The sequence below is a fragment of the Lepidothrix coronata genome, unplaced genomic scaffold, assembly GCF_001604755.1.
Source record: "Lepidothrix coronata isolate B3197 unplaced genomic scaffold, Lepidothrix_coronata-1.0 Scaffold22, whole genome shotgun sequence".
Lineage (NCBI taxonomy): Eukaryota > Metazoa > Chordata > Aves > Passeriformes > Pipridae > Lepidothrix > Lepidothrix coronata.
In genome coordinates, this window is record NW_016690202.1 from 358,099 (window position 1) to 367,426 (window position 9,328).

Here is a 9,328-nt window from a genome sequence, read left to right on the forward strand (position 1 = left end):
ATTAAAATAGTTTTCAGCCATTTCCTTCAGGTATGGATTTCAAGATTTTCCTTGTTTGTTCTTCTTTGGTACCGTGAACAAGAGATAGGAATCCAGATGCTTGCTTTAAATGCTGCATGTTAAGTACCCAGACCAGGATCTGCCTTGAAGCAGTGTGATTTGTGCTGTGACAGCTCCCCCACTGTGCCTGTGGGATACCCCAAGAAGATGAAACATGGCAGCTGAGGAGGACCAGGACCACCTGCCCTGCCACAAACACACGTCTCTGAACAGGAAAACCTGCGTGGGCTCTGCTGCCTGTGCAGCAGGTGTTGCAGGCTCAGGCTGCACTCTAAGAAGCCTAAAACAAGGTGATGCAGCAAGAGCATAAATCACTGTCAGGAAGAAACAGCTTCTGCAAAACATGTCAGACTTTATCAGACTTCATGTGAAAGCCCACTGCTTCATGCTGCAGCAGTTGATCTTTCTGAAATCCTAAAGGGCAGGAGATAGCAGTCAGCTCTCCAGCCCATGCTCTTTGTGTACATGAGCAATGTCCCTTTGCTTGCCCTTAGGGGTGCTGGGGACAAAAGTGGGACAGCAGCTGCAGGACTGCACTTGTGATGCTCTCGCAGCTGGGTACCAATGTGACTGATGGATCTTTTGGGCAGCCAGAGACCAGGCTGAAGGATCCCCCTGCCCTAGATGTTCCTCTTCCTCTGCTTTGCCACAACTCCTTGACCAAGCCACCAGCTTCTGTTCTCTGGCACTGATGGTTGAGGTTAGTGCTGAGGACATGTCACAGCTTCAGTCTGAAATTTCCACGACTTGAGCAACCACTTGCACAGGTAGTGACCTAGATGTCCCTTGAAAAAGAAGGGACAGTGTGACCAGGGGCATGATGTGAGCACTGCGCATAGAAATATTCCAAACGAATAGAGTGAGAACTCCTCTGGCTGCCTCACTACGGATGGATTGTTCTCTTGTGGGTTTTATTTGAGGTAACTTTCAAAAAGATTGATATGCAGGTACTTACCCATGGCACTACTCCTGTGCCATGCCCTGGAACTCCTGGCTTCAGAGGGGGTATCAGTGCTAATTTGTAAGCAGACAGGATGAACAGACTTTCAGGTGATGACTGCAGCTTGCTAGAGGCCAGGGAACACAGGGCTTAGTGGTCCCTGTGCCTGCATCCTGAGTCCTGTCTGCCAGCCAGGAAGCTGAGTTGGCCATGGCTGACGCATGTGAAGCTATGTGAAGTCCTACAAAATGCAGACTGAAAATAGCCAGGATAAAGGCACTATATAGGAAGGAAATTGCTCACAGGAATTAGCAACTGATTCATTACTGATGTCTTGTTCATCCATGTTTCATCTTCAAAGGGAAAACATCTCCTATACTCTCCCTGCAGACACTGTTTCTGTGTAGCTACTGCTGTTGCGTTATGCTGCTTAAGTAGATTATGATTTTTAAAAAATTCATAAAATATCTTGAGGACTTCAGTGGGGCAGCTCTCTGTTAGTCTGTGAAACAGCTGTGAGACTTTTTCCCTGTCTCAAAAATTCAGCCTCTGTTTCCGCCTAAACAAGCAAAAGACCTGGTGTTCTCGCTCCCCATGGGAGCTAGCACTTTATAGTACTGTATAAGTACTGTAAAGCCAAGATGAAATACAGTTCACAATCATTAGTAACAAGCCATTATTATTCTCTCCAAACACTACAGAATCTGTCAAACCAACCTGCACAAGTCTTAAATCCCAAATGGACAATAGAGAAATCTCGTAGTTTTATGAAGTCTGACTTGAATAGTAAGCAAAAAGTCAGAATTAAAACCCCTGTGAGCTTCTCCTTTCCTCAGATGGTCTCTGTTGGTCATTGCTTGGCATGGCTTTAGGCAAAAGGAAGTTCTAATTAGCCCTTGCACAGTGAAGCTGGACTGATCACTCAGAGTTGCATTATTGTTTGATTTGGTTTTCTTCAGGTGGACACAGATATTAACCTTACAATGGGAGGAGACCAGGCAGAGGTAAAGGAAAAGAGCCAAACTGATGGAGCTTGTGTGAGTTCAGATTATCTAAAGAACTTCTGGCATGGAACCTTTGAAATGACAAAAGAGCATCTTAAAAGGAAGCCCTGTTGCTAAGCGACATGAATTGTTGTGTATAGAGCTCCAGGAAGAGAGGAGAGAAACCTCTATGCTGCTTTCAAGTAAGAAATACTGGTGAGGAGCCATAGCTACATCCATAGTGTGTTTAAAGTGTCCCAGCCTCATCCTGGCTGAGAGGGGCTTTCCATGACCCTTTGGTACAGGGTGGCTGCTGGTGAGACTGTATAGGCAGGTGAGTGCCACCTCTTCTCCTCCACCTGCTGAAATGCAGGAGCAGGCATTTCTGGTCAGAAAGAGAATAATTGGAGAACCCCAAAACTGCCATGATAAGGAAAAGAAACCAGGTCGTGCTCAGCCAGATGCCTTAGGTACTTGAAGTGATATCTCAACAGAGTTTTGATTGCATCAATTAACTTCTCAAGTTTCCCTCCTCTTTCTCCCCATTCTTATTAATAAATTCTTGTCTTTCACACTGATGGTCTTTGCCTGATGAGCATCCCTGCAGCTAGCAGGTAACTGCTGGTTATGACATGGGATGTAACGAGGTAAAATGCATACTGTTCCAGTAGGGAATATGTCAATGCTCTAAATATGTTTTGCCACGGCATAACATTTGTTCCTTTGTCCTCACCATGCTTCAGAGATGGGGCTCTGAAGTTCCTATGCTCGCAGTGATCTTGCCTTTCTTGCCAAGCATGAATCATTGACTGATTTGATTAACTGATGAGAAAACAAACCAACCTCTCTGCTAAAATTCTGAGTTTTTTATGTGGCTGCTGGGAGTTAATACTGAGGTTGGGTGCTGCTAATGAGCCATTTCTATCAGGTGGCTTTGAAATGGTCAATTCTTGTAACTCAGCCGAACTAGAAATGTGGATCTGAAAAGAGTGGTCCCATGCATGCAGAGCTATTCCACAGTGGGGCCATGCCCTCTTTGCTGACTGGAGTCCAACGACCTGGGGCCACCGGTCCTTTCTTCCATCAGATACTTTCTCCAGAAATTCTGTCTGTTCTAATGTCTGCTTTCTTGTGTTTTTGTGTTTTGTTTTTTTTTTGTTTTTTTTTTTTTAATATATACACCAAATACCTAGTCTCTCTTTCCAAAACTCTGTGCAAGGAGAAGAATTTGCGAAATGTTTAGACTTGCTGAGTTTGTCAGATTCAGGTCAGAGACAGGTTGGTTTACGCTTCAGCCCCCTGAAAGATTGCTGGGCAAATGTTCTACACTATTGCCAGAAACTGTCTGCAGGTTGGTCATTAGTCTTTTAAAAGTGTTTCACTTAGCAACTCAGTCTTTGGCAAGGTTTCATTGCCATGAAAGGAAGCACAACAGAGCTTCACACTGCAGCTTATCTTGCTGTTAGTTCTTTGCATATTGCCATCCCTTGAAAATATCAATTGCCTTCAAACGAAAGACAGAAGCAAGCCATAGCCTTCCCTTGTTTTTCGCAGCAAAATTCTCTCTGTGCTCTCCTGGGGTGGCTGGAAGCAGCTGAACCATCACCACCACAGCAGGGAAGGCCTGGGATGGCTAATCTCTGTAGCACAAAAGGAAGGGAGCAGCAGCTGGCCTCCATCCTCCCACAAGTGATGATGACAAAGTCTTGCTAGGATGGTGTTGGCTGATAGTCAGCTCTTCCTCTGGCACTGGGGCCCGTTGCCTAATTACTCCTGCCATCAGTTACAGGCCTTTTCCTCTTGGTGCTTCCTTGCTCTAATTTAACTCATTGCTTATTTTGCTGTTGACTGTTGAGAACAATTGACCCTTTCCCCTGCCTAACATCCTCCATGGTATCTGTGGGCTGTTGGCACTGCAGGCCCTGTCCCCTCTGCTCCATTGCTTCTCTGCCTGTTTGACTCTGGCAGCTGCTGGTCAGAGCTGTCACCTGAAGCTTGTGGAGATGAAACCACGTGTAAAGAAGCGTTCCCAGTACATATGTGCATTGTAGTTTGTCATGCTGTCATGTTGATCCGAGCTGCACTGCTTGGGGCAGACACGTGTTTCTCTCAATCTGCAAGGCACCATGGGATGTATATTTTCCTTAGGTTGTAGAAGAGTGGATCTTAAAGAAACACAAGGGGTTGGGCACTGGCACTCCATTTTAATGAGAAAAGAGGCAGTTCCTGATGCTGTGTTAATGTGATAGAAATAGCAGTGTCTTTCAGTGTTCTGCTGTTTGTGAGTGGTAAGCCTGCCCTGGGCTTGCCTGGCCTGATTAAATGGAACAAACTGGGTGTGGGCAATAGTACTATACAAATAATCTTTTTTACACATGAGCGGAAAAAATAACTCTTCAGAGGAGAATGTTGGGGTGCACAATAGCAGAAAGTAAAATTCCTGTGATCCTGATGAGATTTCCAAAATTTGTCTCCTGTATTATCCTTTTATTTAGTTTTACCTCTTGTTTCTTCTTACAGCTACCTAAGCAGCACCAACAGCAATCTGTGGCTTCCTATTGGACCCAATCTTTCAGAAGTCACACCCACCATTGTGGAGTGAGCAGGATCTTGGGGAGGTTCTTAGAGAGAAGAGGACAGAGGGAAGGACAAAGAGCTGGAGTTTGTAACAGATTTAGTGAGTTGCCTGCTGCCATTTACTTCCAGAAGCCTTCCTTCAACCATGACTGTGTCTAGATTTTCAGTTAACAGCATTTTCCATGGCCTTTCTTGTCGAGGTCCTACTTCAAAACTGCTGTCAATCTGGACCTCATTGCTGCAAGCTGTATGGGATCCCTGGAGTGCACACTGCTGTGCTTTTCTGCTGTTTCAGCTCCCACTCCCATGTGCTGAGTGGGCAGTGTTTGCTAAGGCACTCTGGGATACCCTGAGCATGGCAAGGCAGTGCAGAGTTATCTTCAGGGTAATCCATCTTCTTCACATTATTTAAATCTTTTGTGCACCTTGCAGATGAGTGCTCTTTCTCCTGAGAAGTTTGTTGCATCTATGTTCAGTGATCTATGTTGGCGACCTGTTGATGTCTTGTGTAGTTTATGGGATGTTTGTCAGACCTCTTAAGCCTGATTTTGTCATCATTTAGATGATTCTAAGTAGTGGCAACAGTGCAAAACCAAAAGGACACGTACTTCATGCTGAAATTCACTTCTTGTTCCCCAGGACATGGATCAAACAGACTTTAAACAGAAAGTTTTAAATAAACTTTGTTATCAGAGAGTAAAACTAAGAGTCTGGATAAACAGGAGAATAAATCCGACCATACATTAGGAAAGAGGGAGTAATTATTATTTTAAAATGTAACCTCATGAATTTCTTATCTAAACTGGAATGTCTTTAAAGACAGAAACGCATTTGAGCTCTGCAGTACAACTGTTCCCCCTGATTTACAAGTACATGCACACAGGTACAGACAAAGGGAAACCAGACGACAGACACAAGAAAAAAGTGCTGAGTGAGGTGCAGATGCAGCTGTAAATTAATCAGTAAAGGCAGGGAGTGATGGTGGGAGAGGGGGTCCCTCTGAGACATAGTCTGAAGTGGAGCTCTCTGTGACAGAGCTTGAAGCCACCACACGGCCCTAAACTTCGCCTGACCTCTGAACATGACCATACAGGAGCTGTGTAAATACTACAGTTATATGTCGAAAATCTGATTAAATGTACTAGTTATGCTGGCTTTGCACGTAGATATTTTACATTTTTTTTCAAACCTGCAGCTTGGGCAGAACCTCTGGGAGAGATGGGACAAGCAAAACTGCTGTGGATGGGAACCAAAGCCACTGCTGGCACATGCATTCAGGGAGAAAGTTGCCAGTATTTTCCTACAGCTTTTCTCCCATATAGTCGTCGTTTGCCCCCACTGCTGCTGCTGATTTCCACGAGATGGAGCTATTTTAACATAGCTTTGGTAGCAGCCCTCAGGAAACAAGTAATGCTACTGCTATTTTATTTCTGTGACGATATTTCTGAAGTGGGTAGGCTTTTATGAAAAATCATAATTCAGAAAAAAGCAAACCCCAACAGCAACAGCTGGAGCACGATGCACATTTTGATAGACTACCATCAAAAGGCCTCTTGCAAAAATTGCTGCCAGAGGATGCAGGTAAGCACAGAGCAGCTCTGCCCCACACCGGGGCAGCTGGTGGGGTAGGCACCCAGTCTCACCTCTCTGGAGAGCTTATTTTGCCCTGACTAAGGAAACCTCCAATGCCCCATTGTCCCAAGCACATGCAGAGTGGCCCTTTGACACCTACAGGCCCTTGCCCATGGCCCCAGTCTGCAAACTTCAGTCCTCTGAAGCAGCACATTGCCTTTGTTGAGTTGTGATGACCCTCTCCTGTAGCATTTCTGTCCTTTCTAGTCTATTTTTTTTTAAATCTAGTTGTGTCTGTTTCCATGCACTGCCATCTCCCACTGCAGCACCTGCTTGTTCCTGCTCCACTTTGCTTCCATCAGCCCTGTTTCTCATTGAGTCTCAATGCAGACAAAAAAATCATGTAAATGCTATTGTTCTATTATATATGTCTGCAAACCTCATGGCATGCCTGACTTTTTATCAAGTCATGCCCACAGAGCCAAACTCCTGCCCTTGTTGGGGTATGCTTTTGCACTCCAGCCCCCATAAATAGCAGCAGCTCAGGGAGATGCATTTGTCTGGGGATTTTCTACAAGAGTTGTCAAAATTGGGGCTGGTTTTATATGCAATATTTGTAATGCTTCAAAGGAGAGTATCACGAACAGCCCTTGCTCTCTGCTTGTGTTGCAAGCTGTTTAGGGCTGTGCCGCAATTGCCACAAGAAGCTGATGTTCTCCATTTGCACACAGGAGATAAGTGGTATCTCTGTGACGAGGTGTTACTGGCAATGCATGCCTGCCCTAAGTCCGTCACCACACAGGGAGCCAGTTGGCAAAGGTTTCCCTCCAAAGCAAGTGCCCAGTGCTGGAGTCCAGCTGCTCCCCATGCCTGTCAGGGCAGAAAGCCGGCTGCTGCTTCTCAGCCACACTGCATCTGAAATCCTCACTGCTGTGGGACTCAGCTAAGTTGAAACCACAGCAAGATAAATAAGACTCAGCTACGTAGGCAGGGGGCTGCCGTTGCCAGATCTGGTAACACCGCACCTGTCCAAATTCTCATGTGAAATCTTAATTTGCAAAGACCAGAGCATAAGAGTGTTTGACGATTATTTGGTGTTTTTTTTTTTTTCCAGTACGGTTTAACATCCTTCTTTCCCTGCCCCCAAACCTGTGCTTTACCGTGTAGGGAGCTTTGGGGGAAATATAAAACGCTCTCGTGAGTTCCCAAGCAGAGGGTTGTTCTCTTTGCAGGCACTCCTGAATCAGACCAAAACCTCTGGTACACTGTTGGCACACAGGTGCTTAGCAAGCACCATCTGCCTCTGGCTTTTCCAGACCAGAACAGAGACAGCATCAACCCATTTTCAGTTCCTTGAATCTGATGACGACCCTTCAGCAGCTGATAAGTGTGTCCTGGAGGCCCCAAAGAGCAGACAGCTTTCAACCAGCTCCACTGCTGAGGAGCACCGTGCTGTTTGTCCCACAGCTGAAGTTTGCTCCTCATCCTTCCACTCTCCAGCATGAACTTCTTTTGAGTGATTTTGCTTGAGCCACTTTATTGCACCTATCCCACCTGTCCTTTCATGGAGTCATTAAAATCCTCCAATATGTGTTATTCAAACATATCTTTAGAGGTATAATTTTCATAAAAATATGTGTCTGTCTGTGCATGCCTATCATGTAGTTACTACACTCCACATGGATGTGCCCTTGATATGCTGGCCTGTCTGGCTGAGGTTTGCATGCACACTCAGATGGCTCTGTGGGTCCACAGACTTGCCATGAGCATGTCCAAATAAAAATGGGCATTTGCAATCATCCAAGAAAACATGCAATATGCAAATGTCTGTGGATGTTCAGGGGTGTAATTCTTGGGGATGGCAAAGTGTCCATAGCTCCTTATGGATTTCACTGCTGTGCAAATTCCCTGAGACCAATCAGTCCAGATTCCAAAGGTCCTGACTTGCTGTGCCCCTGGAAAAGCCACCCAGATGGAGAGAGGCAGGGAGGGAGAGAACAGGCTGATGTCAGTGTGTGGGGGCATGGCATAGGCAACACTGGTTCTAGGAGTGAAAAATTGATAAGCCAAGTACGTTATTCTCCTCACATACAGGTCCCTATTTTGGTCAGGTCCACCTTGGAGTGGAGGACAGCCGAGAAGGAATGTCTTGCTTGCCAGCTCCCCTGCAGACTGACCACTCAAAACCAGAGATAGCTGAAATCAATCAGCAATGGGTGCCTACTCATGGACACCAACTGCACACAGAGCAATAAACGATTGTCTTTCTCCACCAGAAAGGAGATGGGGCATGTGATATCTCTTGCTAAACATTGATGTCACAGATATTCATTCCTTTTATGTGAGAAGAAAAAAAATGCTAAAAGGACCTAATAAATTACAGTATAAATATTACAGTGTGAAAGAGCTGGGCTAGAAATTACTTGGACTTGAGTTTCATGTGGCAGGGGTGTGTGTGATTTAGGCTAGCAATTATTCAAGACACAGGGTGTGATTGGACTTTTAGGATTTGAAAGGATTACACATGTTGTAAAATGGGTGTTTAACCTCTCTTTAGTTCTAACTTCAGTTTGTAAACGTTGCAACTAAATCATTGCACCCTTCATCCATGGCATAGTACAAACTGTGCTAATTTTCTTCCACCTCAGCACAGATTAACTGCTTTTCTCCAGGACTATTAAAGACCTCAAAATTACAACTTTTCTGTTTTAAGTAGTCCACACTAGTGTGTGTACACACACAGGCAGGCAGGCATGTGTTTCATAACTGATTTTTGTGCCTGTGACTCACAGCTGAACTATTAAACCATAACACATGGCTGACATCTGGAATTCTCTCAGATATTTTTGTCATTTGAATATCAGTAGCCATGGTTTGCTACTCTCCTTTCCTCCAAAATGTAACTTTCTTTATTCTCAACTCCTAAAAACAGAGCTAGAAGATTTTACTGAGCCTGTTGGTGTCACTTGATCAATATATATAAAATATTTTGTTCAAGTCTGCTTTAAAGGCAGATGTGTTCAGAGAGTTTGGCAGAAAGATCTTACTAAAGAAAGTCTCTGCTTCATCTTTAGGTTTAAAATTGCATACCATGAGAATATTCAGAAAATTCATTGCTTTTGCTCTGCAAGAGCCTGTGCTTGCTTAGACTCACTACCTGTTAGCTAGCAAATTGGGGTAAGAATTGCAGATGGAT

General features: G+C 44.7%; 1 long non-coding RNA gene across 1 annotated transcript; it reads left to right on the forward strand.

Annotated features, from left to right (window-relative positions):
- Positions 1–2,149: 2,149 nt before the first annotated feature.
- LOC108494043 lies at positions 2,150–8,376 on the forward strand. Its single transcript, XR_001873708.1, has 4 exons — positions 2,150–2,317; positions 4,504–4,660; positions 5,756–6,141; positions 8,227–8,376. It is a non-coding gene; the product is annotated as an uncharacterized LOC108494043 (long non-coding RNA).
- The last annotated feature ends 952 nt before the right edge of the window (positions 8,377–9,328 follow it).